This window comes from Podarcis melisellensis, assembly GCF_964234715.1.
Source record: "Podarcis melisellensis genome assembly, chromosome: 9".
In the NCBI taxonomy this organism is placed as follows: Eukaryota; Metazoa; Chordata; class Lepidosauria; order Squamata; family Lacertidae; genus Podarcis; species Podarcis melisellensis.
The window spans coordinates 14,297,478-14,309,754 of record NC_138541.1 but is presented as its reverse complement, the minus strand read 5'-3'; the positions used below and the strand labels follow the sequence as shown (position 1 = coordinate 14,309,754).

Here is a 12,277-nt window from a genome sequence, read left to right as displayed (position 1 = left end):
GTAGGCCAAACAAATCTTCTCTTCAGGGTTGAAGAACGGTGCAGACGTATATGAAATGAAATGAAAGCACCTAACCATTTTGTGCCCAACCAACGGGTCGCAAGAGTTCAGCTAGAAATGATGGCTCTGAAATGACTTGTATCTTTGAAGTCCACGTTATCTGTGCAACATCAAAGGGTTTGGAATCTACCCCTTGAACAGTATTGATGAGCATAATATGGCTTGCTGTTTTCCACAAAGGGAAATGATCTTTTTGCTGTTGAAGGAGCAACTTCCCCACTGACCTATGTGCACGACTCAGAGCGCGGCGCTCCGCGAGGAACAGTGACAAATGAACACCTCCAGCTGAGGGCTATATAAAACCATTGCATTTCAATGTGATGGGAGCGAGATTCTGCCCCAGCCCTCTGGTGACCATGTGTTCTGCTTGTCTTGTGTTTTATTAATCTCTTTGCCAAAATTACAGTCTCCCCAGTTCCCAGGTGTACTTGATATGCATTCCCTATATCTGCCATCATCACCCATTGGTCTCCGAGGATATTTCCAGACAACCAGGAGGGGAAAAGTTTTTCTAAATAAAAAATTGTTTTTTTCTAAGAAATAGCAGTATGCTTGAACTAGCCCAGATCTGGTGCTAGGAGCACAATATATCCTTATTTAAGTCCTGGGCCAGTCACCAACTCTCAGCTCAATCAAAAGACCTGTCATATACACCAGCCTGAGAAATGCTGTGGAAGCCTGGGATATAATGTGCTGAATAAATTGTGGATAGTGTTTTGTTTTGTTTTGCTTTGTTTTTAAAGCACAGCATATGGCTGGCATTCCACTCCTCTTCTGACTCTTGCGGTCTTCCTGCCTGTTTACCCCTTTCCTTGCCCTGCTTCTACTAATACAGCTGCCAGATCGACTCTGACATCACAGTGAGACTTTTCAGACAGCGATGTCACACTGCTGCCCCCAGCTCCCATTGGTGTAGTTGCTCTGATGTCATAGGGGGCCAGTGCCGGATTTACATATAAGCTAAACAAGCTATAGCTTAGGGCCCCACTCTCTTGGAGGCCCCCCAAAAAATTGAGGGGGGAAAACCCTGGATGTACATTTCCAAAATATAAGATAAAAAACAAATAAAATAAAACCTACATACAGCAACAGTGTTTTGTGTTGTGTAGGCTCCTATGATGTAAGTAATGGGCCCCGCCTGCTAGTCTGCTCCCAAAAATACAGTGGTACCTCGGGTCACATATGCTTCAGGTTACATACGCTTCAGGTTACACACTCCACTAAGCCAGAAATAGTGCTTCAGATTAAGAACTTTGCTTCAGGATAAGAACAGAAATCATGCTCCGGCAGCGCGGCGGCAGCGGGAGGCCGCATTAGCTAAAGTGGTGCTTCAGGTTAAGAACAGTTTCAGATTAAGAATGGACCTCCGGAACGAATTAAGTATTTAACCCGAGGTACCACGCAGGTGGCGCTGTGGGTTAAAGCCTCAGCGCCTAGTACTTGCCGATCGAAAGGTCAGCGGTTCGAATCCCTGCGGCGGGGTGCGCTCCCGCTGCTTGGTCCCAGCGCCTGCCAACCTAGCAGTTCGAAAGCACCCTCGGGTGCAAGTAGATAAATAGGGACCGCTTACCAGCGGGAAGGTAAACGGCGTTTCCGTGTGCGGCTCTGGCTCGCCAGATGCAGCTTTGTCACGCTGGCCACGTGACCCGGAAGTGTCTCCGGACAGCGCTGGCCCCTGGCCTCTTAAGTGAGATGGCCGCACAACCCCAGAGTCTGTCAAGACTGGCCCGTACAGGCAGGGGTACCTTTACCTTTACCTACCACTGTATCACTGGTTTGCTCATTTCTATATATAGGGTGCCTACATTCTGCATGGACTGGTTGCATGGCAACATGTGCAAATGGCTTTAGATACCTATTAGGTCCATAAATTACCATATAGCATATATTCAACACAAAAAACAGTGACAATTTGTTGACAAAGGACAGCTGGAGATATAAAGGGCTCCATTACCTTCAGTAGCTGAGGGCCTCATCAAACCTAAATCCAGCCCTGTAGGGGGCCTAAGCTTATGCAACTGAGTGATAAAAGGGGTTTTAACAAATAAATTCCAAAGTCCATGGCCAACTCTTAAAAATCTAAATGGCATAACTATTTCCCAGACAGCATGAATAACATTAACAGCCGTTAGTTCCCTTTAGACAAAGATACGTAAGATCATGTCCGATGCTGTTTATGTGATACACAATATCATTATACCATCTCCGTTATGCATATACTACCTCAGCTGACCCACTTTTAAATTCCTCTGATACCTAGACTTTGTTTACCTATGGAAATTGCCCAGGAAAATGTTCCCACATAAATATTAATACCCATCTCTGTGACATTTCAAATATTTTCCTCCTCTAACAGATCTTCGTAATCATACAACAATGGCAACGCGAACAAATGATGAGAAAGATAATTTACTTTTTTTAAAAAGTGTGTGTTGCGGGGGGTGGGGTGAGAAATCCAATTCAATTTCTTTCATTAAAAAATTCCTTTAAAAGATTTCCATTTTCCATTTAATTTCTTGTTTGTCTATATAATTGAAGGCCTGTTTGCATAAGCAGAGGTCAAAAAAGATGGTTCGTTCCTAAAATATAGTCAGAGTCAAATGTATAATTTCAAGTCTGTCCAAACAAAATTGCAATGGAGTTAAATGACTAAAAGCAACGAACTCCTGACTTTGGAGTATAATGAAATGTTGGGGTAATTTGGGTTGAATGGCTGCCAAAAATATGGATGTTATTCATTATGTACTCAAGGGTATGTTCTTGGGGAAATACAATGCGGTATAGTGGTTATAGCATTGCTTTCTACTGGGGAGGCACATGTTCAAATGTATGACCTTGGGCAACTCACTGTTGCCTCTCAGCCTAAACAACCTTACAGGAATATTGTGAATTTAAAAGGGGAGGGCATGTACGCTGCCCTGAGCTCCTTGGAAGAACGCAAGATTTTTTAAAAAAATCTTCTAGAATAAAAGGGATTCAGTCTTTTGTTCTTGGGGTTATGCGTACAAGTATGTTCCCCCATTCACCTGGCCTGTAAGTAATCATACATTCATTGCACATTGTCATTCCATTATAAAAGACTAAGGTTCAGAAAATACCCAGTTCACACCTTGACAAGACCACTCAAGGTGGCACAAGTCTATATCATCTGCAAGATGGAGATATAATAATACCAACCTACCTTACGGAGCTGTTTTAAGGAATAATGAGATTGTATACGAAGTAGTTACAGATAGGTAGCCGTGTTGGTCTGCCATAGTCAAAACAAAAAAAATTTCTTCCAGTAGCACCTTAAAGACCAACTAAGTTAGTTCTTGGTATGAGCTTTCGTGTGCATGCACACTTCTTCAGATACACTGAAACGGAAGTTTCCAGACCCTTCTATATAGTGAGAAGGTGGGGAGGGGTATTACCCATTCCCACCACCCTTCTGAGTAATACCCCTCCCCACCTTCTCACTATATAGAAGGGTCTGGAAACCTCTGTTTCAGTGTATCTGAAGAAGTGTGCATGCACACGAAAGCTCATACCAAGAACTAACTTAGTTGGTCTTTAAGGTGCTACTGGAAGGAATTTTTTTTGTTTTGTATACGAAGTGTTCAGAATATCCCCAGAAGCTATGTAAATAATTAAATAGCATTACTATAATTACATCCCAATCAATGGTGATTGTTAGCATCTATCAAGTCAGCTTGGAATAGTCATGTTATAGAACTGTAAAACAGGAAGGGGCCTTGAAGGCCACTAGTAGAACCTTTAAGATCTCCATTGAGCAGAGTGTTGGAAGTACAACAACGGGGATTATTTGGTGTGTGACTTAAGGTGTTAATTCTGCTATTGGTCTCAATGACAGGAGACTCTGATGGAGCCTCATCAGTCAGAAGTTAGCTGTCTGTGAAGAAGATGGGTAAGATTTGACCATTGGAGGAGTTGGGAGGAAGAATAGTTCTGAAGGAGTTTCTACCCTGCAGAGGCCTAACTTAAGAAAGAGTTCATTTTCCCCATTTTCTCCATATATCATATGCTGTTTCTCTTCAGTATACCTCAGCAAAATCATTATTTTCTATGTGTTCCCTCACTCCTCTCTAGGATAGACATTCCCAGTTCCTTCAGCCTTTCTTCATAGAGCTTGCTTTTCATGCTCCTGGCCATTGTGTTTCTCTGAACTCTTTTCAAAGCTATGCTTCTTAAAGCAAGGCGTTGCATTCTGGACACAACACTGCAAACGAAGCCAGATTAGTGCAGAATAAAGTGGAGTGATTACTTCTTGCAACTTGTCATACCACCACTTCCTTATTGATGGCTGGTTGTCCCTTCTGTGGAGAAAGAGATGATGATACTTCCTCACACGAAAATTGAGCAGCTTTATTTATTAATGCCTGCTCATTGCTTTGAGACTCTGTGATGGATAGCACTGCTAAACAGGTGCCAGCCACTGTGTAATTAACTCTAAGGCGGAAACCATTAACCAAGCTGAGAATGGGAGTATCTTAAGCAGGCAGCTTGCCCTGCATGTCAGCCTTTCTGTGTTGTGCCTGGTTTAGCATGCACAGGGCACAATTCAACCTCCGCAGGAAAGATGCTTGCTAGGAAGAACAATAGAAAGGTGGCTGGGACAGTGCCTTCGACAGCAGGCAGCTATTGTCCAAGGTCCTTTCAATGGTGAGAAGTTAAGAGCTGCTCTGGAAATTCTGGAATTCTCTTTTCTTCTGTGGCCGTTCATTGGGTGATGAAATGAAACCCTCTGGAAATATTGTGGAGGGGGATAAAGAAAGGTCTCTAACATTTTCTGCTGCTTTGTTGTTGTTTAGTCATTTAGTCGTGTCCGAATCTTCGTGACCCCATGGACCAGAGCACGCCAGGCACTCCTGTCTTCCACTGCCTCCCGCAGCTTGGTCAAACTCATGCTGGTAACTTTGAGAACACTGTCCAACCATCTCGTCCTCTGTCGTCCCCTTCTCCTTGTGCTCTCCATCTTTCCCAACATCAGGGTCTTTTCCAGGGAGTCTTCTCTTCTCATGAGGTGGCCAAAGTAGTGGAGCCTCAGCTTCAGGATCTGTCCTTCCAGTGAGCACTCAGGGCTGATTTCCCTCAGAATGGATCGGTTTGATGATCTTGCAGTCCATGGGACTCTCAAGAGTCTCCTCCAGCACCATAATTCAAAAGCATCAATTCTTCGGCGATCAGCCTTCTTGATGGTCCAGCTCTCACATCCATACTTCACTACTGGGAAAACCATAGCTTTAACTATACGGACCTTTGTTGGCAAGGTGATGTCTCTGCTTTTTAAGATGCTGTCTAGGTAGGTGGGCTGTTTTCATGGGGGAAGAAATTTCCGGGAGATTGTTGTTGTTTACCAGCCCTGCCTGAAAGTGCAGCCAGCAGGAAGCTCTGGAGGGAGTGCTGTGTTGTTTCCTGGAAGCCACATTTCCTGGAACACTTTGGGGACGTACCAGAACATAGTATTGCTTCTAAGGCATTCTAGGAAAGGTGCTTGGCAAGATACTGAGGAGACTCTGTTGCCCTGCTCTGAGCAATGTAGGCTGCTTCCTTGTCTTTTTTTTTAAGTTGAGAAAACCATTGGCCTTCTTGTAATTTTAATGCTTCTTGGGAGAAAAGCAATGACAAACCTAGACAGCATCTTAAAAAGCAGAGACATCACAAAGGTCCGTATAGTAACCTATACCTATAGAGGGCACAAGGAGAAGGGGACGACAGAGGATGAGATGGCTGGACAGTGTTCTCAAAGCTACCAGCATGAGTTTGACCAAACTGCAGGAGGCAGTGGAAGACAGGAGTGCCTAGCGTGCTCTGGTCCATGGGGTCACGAAGAGTTGGACACGACTAAATTACTAAACAACAACAAGCCACCCAATTTCTCACAGGGTTTTGCACGTTCTAAGGAAAAACGTCTCCTCTGGGTTTTACTGTACAGTGGTACCTCGGGTTAAGTACTTAATTCGTTCCAGAGGTCCATACTTCACCTGAAACTGTTCTTAACCTGAAGCACCACTTGAGCTAATGGGGCCTCCTGTTGCTGCCGCGCAGCCGGAGCCCGATTTCTGTTCTCATCCTGAAGCAAAGTTCTTAACATGAAGCACTATTTTTGGGTTAACGGAGTGTGTAACCTGAAGCGTATGTAACCTGAGGTACCACTTTATTGTTATTGGTGTTTTCATCAGACTTATAGGAACAATGTTTCCTCTCTACCATTACAGAAGTTGCTGAGGAGAACATACTCTATGGCACCCTAGTCTTTGTGCATGGCCATAGAGCCCAGAACTCACTCCCCTTACAACCTGTAGTGTTACACTCTCAAAGCATCATTGGAAAAAGCTTATTTTTTATCCAAGTGTTTCCTGAGCTTCTTCCCCCCCCCCCAAAAAAATTTTTTACCAGATATGGAGAGAAAATTGCCCCTACCTTCTCATCAACTCCTCCTTCTTTCCTACTCACCCAATGCCGATTTGAGGTGAGAATTACAAGCTCCAAACTCTAATATTTGGAGCCAGGAAATATGGGCTTTGGTGGCATGTCTAGTTGTCTGACTTGCCATTTTTGAAACTAGGGGCTGTGCCTAAGTAACAGAAAATACAAAAGAAATATATATCATTGTGCATGCACATCCAAAGATGCTCTTGAGATCACAGCGAAAGGACTGCACTGACTTTCCAATGTAATTTCATTATTGTCAATCGGATAAATGCTCCAGATAAATTGGGTTTGTGGATTAATGCTATCACATCTTCTTGAAGAACCCCTGTTCATATGGTGTACATATATCTTCAGAATATATATCTCTAAGATATCTACTCTCTCTCATGGCTACTTAGTTCAAGAGTAGAAAATTCCAAAGTGATGAGTGCTTGTTTGAGCATACTCCCATACCTTCTTCAAATTCCAATTAAAAAGCTATAACATTTACTGTATATATATATATATATAAATGCCCCCCGTAAAAGCACAATAAATTAACAGATGGCTTTGAATCAATTTTGCAGCAATCATGTAATGTTGCTCTAAAATTCAACCCCCCTTTTCCTTTTATTGTTCAACTAATGGAACCCAATGCTTTGTTTTCTTAATGTGTATTTGTGGTCAGGGGTGGGGGAATCTGAAGATAAACAAATGTCATCTTCTTCTCAAACAGCTCACTACCATTTACAGATAGGTAGCCGTGTTGGTCTGCCATAGTCAAAACAACAAAAAAATTCCTTCCAGTAGCACCTTAAAGACCAACTAAGTTAGTTCTTGGTATGAGCTTTCGTGTGCATGCACACTTCTTCAGATACTTCTTCAGCTCACTACCATGTATGCAATTTCCCACTGAGCATACAGCAAAACCTAGTTCTGTTAACAATTGTTGCAGTTCAGCCAACCTAATAAAGAAAGCACATCCTGGGACCTCTACCCATTTGATTTCCCAGTGCTCAGTTTTCCTACTTCGGTATTCTGCGTGTTTTTGTGCATGCAAATTGAAGAAGCATTGTTGGCATCTGCTTGCCTTCCCAGAAGTAACATTCGTTTTTCCTAAAGTCCCACCAAAAGCCAGGTTTACATATTGCCTCTCTGCTGGCCTCTTGTACCTTGTATTGAAGTTCTATTATACGTGGATTACAAATGCTTTCTCACAAGCACACCGCAGCATTACAAGATAATTTCTTTCAGTTCAAATAAGGGTTCAAATCCCTGCTCAGCTATGAAGATCAGCTGAGTGCCCCTGAGTCAGATACCATCTTTTAGCCTAACCTACCTCATGAGGTTGCTGCAAGAATAAAAAGAGGACGGGGGGAAATCCAATACGCTAGCCTGAGGTCCTTTTTGGATGGATGGATGGATGGGTAGATGATAGATAGATCGATTGATCAATCAATCAATCAATCAATCGATCAATAGATAGATTACAGACGCTTCAGGTTACAGACCCCACTAACCCAGAAACAGTACCTCAGGTTAAGAACTTTGCTTCAGAATGAGAACAGAAATCATGCGGTGGTGGCGGGAGGCCCCATTAGGTAAAGTGGTACCTCAGGTTAAGAACAGTTTCGGGTTAAGAACGGACCTCCAGAACGAATTAAGTTCTTAACCCGAGGTACCACTGTAGATAGATAGATAGATGATAGATAGATAGATAGATGATAGATAGATTAGATAGATAGATAGATAGATAGATAGATAGATAGATAGATAGATAGATAGATTAGATAGATAGATAGATGATAGATAGATAGAGATAGATGATAGATAGATGATATAGATAGATGATAGATGATAGATAGATAGATAGATAGATAGATAGATAGATAGATAGATATAGATAGATATAGATTAACATTGTATTTGAGCTGTGTTTGAAGTGGCTGAAATAACCGAACCAAACATTTACTAGTTTCAATTTTTGAGCAGAAATAATAAATTTCAGCAGGAAACATGTTTTCATTTCAAAAGAGATTTACAAATATCCAGCTTTTCCAGTCCTAGTTATCACTGTTTTCTCTGGCTGTGTTTCTTCCTCCAATCAGGAATTACAAAGTGAATGTCTCAACATATGTAGCCAATCAGATTAGGATATCACTGAGGGCAAGTGAAGGCAACTGAGAGTGAGGGCCATGTTTGAATAAGTGAATGTCTCAACATATGTAGCCAATCAGATTAGGATATCACTGAGGGCAAGTGAAGGCAACTGAGAGTGAGGGCCATGTTTGAATAAGCAAACCTTTTCCACGGAGTACTGAAAAATGGCAGAGAAGGGGAAGAATTTTTTTGGCACCACTGATAGCTTTCATGAAAGTTGTGACAAGTGTCACTTAGCTCTATTTGTATTTGCATTTCATCTGCTATAGCTTTCACTGAACACTTCACGTATTTATGTAACTTGGTGGGGAAAACAGTCTTGGGGAAAACAGAAAGGGAGAGAGTGTATATGGGGAGTTAAGCAGTGGTGCTGAGTGCTACAAAACAAGGAACAGGATCGTTTTTAAAATGTTGTAAGTTTCCAAAAGTCTATAGGGAGGCTCAGCCCATCAGATAAGTAACATGTCGTTGCTATTTGCCTGAGAGATGTCCCACTGAGCAAATGCGCAGAAAAACGAATGCACGCCACAGTAAAACACTGCTATCATGGCATGCAGACACAGCCTGAATTTAAATTTTGCACACCATTATGTAGTCTACTCACACTGACTTTCAATTGCAGAAAGCACAGGAAATGGCCTTATTCCCAAACACTGACCCATCCAGCGAAATATTATCTATGTCAGGAATGGGGAACCTGCGACTCTTCGGATCTTATTGGATTACAACACCCTGCGTGACATGGCTGGGGCTGAGTGGGGTTCAAAACAAATATCCAGTGGGCGACATGTTCCCCACTTGTGGTCTGTGCTACCTGTTATGTACTGAAGTTCTCACCCTGGGCCAGCAGGGGAATACTCTAGATAGTTCAGGTCCACATATGCAAATAAGGGATCGAAAGTGATGTTCAGTGATTGGATAGTTACAGAAAGTTGTTACAGTTACATTGTACTGGAGCTCTATATAAGCAGGTTGGCTGAACCCTTCAGTTCAGTTCAGTTCTGACTTGTGAATAAACAAGAGCTGTTTGGCGAATCGCTGTGTCGTCTGATATGTTCACCCACAACCTAACACTACCTGGCAGTGGGTCTCCAGGGATCTAGACAGGGGTCTGTTCTAGCCCTCCATGGAGGTGACAAGAATTGAGGCTGTGGACCCCAAAGCCTTTCTGGGAGATGATCTATAATGAAATGAAAAAGGTATTTAAATATACCCTTCTGAAGAAACCAGAGGCCTTTCTCCTGGGCATGGTCAGCCAATTGGTGCCAAAGAAGGATAGAACTTTTTTAATGTATGCTACAACAGCAGCAAGAATACTTATTGCAAAGATCTACCCACCTGGGAAGAATGGCAGATGAAGGTGATGGACTACATGGAACTGGCGGAAATGACTGGCAGAATCCAAGACAGGAAGAAGAATCGGTGGAGGAAGATTGGAGGAAATTTAAAGACTATTTACAGAAACATTGTAAAATTAATGAATGTTAGAATGATGTTGGAATGAATTTATGTGATTTTAGCAGAAATGTTACAAAGGTTTAGGGAAAAACAGACTGTTAATTGGTGAAAGGAGGGAAAGTAAAGCTACATTAATATTCAGATAAATTACAGGACAAAAATTGGAAAAGATGGGAAGGATTTGCTGAAATAGCTAACCGAACTAGAATACAAAAAAGGGAGGTGTGAGGAGGTCAAGGAAACAAGCTAATGAAAGATAAGTTATGGGAAGAATTGCTGTGTTGTTGTTTTTTAATTGTTTGTATTCTTTCTTTTTTGTTCTTCTTTTTTCTTTCTTCTTTTCTCTCTCTTTCTTTTCTTTTTTACTCATTGTGATGTGTTGACTTGCTTTTGTTTAATATGGTGTTTTTACTTTTGCTTTTTGTAATCTTTAAAACTTTAATAAATATTATTTTTTTAAAAAAAATACTAAAAAAAACAAAGCCCAAAGCACAGGCTCTGATCCTGAGCTACAGCCTTCCCCCAATGTTTTCTAGGAACTGGAGAAACCCCATTAGTACTTGCAATGAGCAGCACTGTTTTAATGTTGATCTTCCCATGCTGTGCCTTATTTGGACACTTGGGTTAGCTCCGTCCCAATTAAACATGTCGCGCCTTCAAGGCAGCGAGTGAGAAATAGGCTGGAAAGCCGAGTCCCTCCAAGGCCATTTTGCAGGCTACGGCTATTCTGCAGGGGCCCATCTTGCCGAACTGCCTTCACCGAGCAGGAGGAAACGCAGTTGCTGAGGCCAGCAGAAATGCGCTTTAAGCTACACAAACACAGGAGCTCAGTGGCACCATCTCTCACAGCACGGCCGCTCCTCAGTAAATTGCAGAGGCAAAATGTGCTTGCTGGCAAAAAATGGCAGATGAGTTTGAAGGGCCAGGGTCTTATATCAACAGACTTCTCTCTCTCTCTCTCTCTCTCTCTCTCTCTCTCTCTCTCTCTCTCTCTCACACACACACACACACACACACCCTCTCCCTGTGTTAGAACACAAACAAGAATCCATGAGAAGGTAAGATAGCCAGCAACTGCTTATTCAGTTCTGACATTTGTCAGAAGAAAATAGTTAACACTTGTTTTATGTTCAGTTGCAAGACCTCCCCGCAATGTGTATTAAAAATATTGGCGTTCAGCTGGTGGATTATGACAAGGGTTCGGCAAATCCATCAATTCCCGTTTCTCATTTTTCTCATGTTAAATTTAGTTCTCCACATTTCCACATCCATTTGCGATTGCCTTTTTTTTTAAAAAAAAAAAGATCCTCATGAAAATTCATCAACACGTTAGCACAAATTTAGTGTGAGTCTCTTCTAATATGTTCCACAACAGAATCAATTTTTGCAAGCAATTGCCCTAATATAATGCATTTTTGCATGTTATTTCCACTAAATATATGCAGCAGTATGCATGCTTTGCCCCAATATATGCATTTTCACCCACATTACTTGGTCTGAGAATTGAATTGCAAACTTTGGAGATGCGCAAATTCTGAAGGATGACTGCATTTTGGCAATGTTTGGCTTAAATGGGAAGCTTGGGAAGACTTGCAAAGCCACGATAAGAGACCACCTGTCAATCATGTGATGTCATATTTGGCCTGCAAGGCCAATCCTCACCTGGCCCCCAGAACCATAAACATTCCCTACCTCTGGCATACTGGTTCAGGAAGCAAAGATAATGTGAACCATCCCTAGAGAGAGGTAGAAAAAAAAATCTGTCTATCTATTGCCCCAGTAAACCTCCATCATCCACATACTTTAGTCAACTTTTTATAAAGACCCCAAGATGTATTGGGCTCCAAGGCATGCCATGCTCAGACTGCACTTAAAGGGGGAACCATTGGAGTGGAAATATTGACTGCCACTGAGTTAGTCTACCTAATAAATTATCCTAGGATGAAAATGAAGGTTAGATGAAAGAGCTTCAGATTCTTCATAGGATGGATCTTTGTACATATAACAGAAGCTCAAAATCATATATTCATGGGAAAGCATTGCTGCGTGTGCCACATGTTGCATCTGAATTATGGAAGATTCATTCATTCATTTTATTTTATTAAATTTATATCCCACCCTTCCCCTCCCCAAGAAGTCCAGGGCAGAAAACGCTTCAGGGTGAAGGAGGGATTTGAACTCAGAA

The 12,277-nt window shown here is 42.1% G+C and overlaps 1 protein-coding gene across 6 annotated transcripts in view; it reads right to left on the bottom strand.

Moving 5' to 3' along the window:
• ARHGAP24 (Rho GTPase activating protein 24) overlaps positions 1 to 12,277 on the bottom strand; it is a 361,105-nt gene that overhangs the window by 21,699 nt on the left and 327,129 nt on the right. The gene's annotated exons all lie outside the window — the stretch shown is intronic.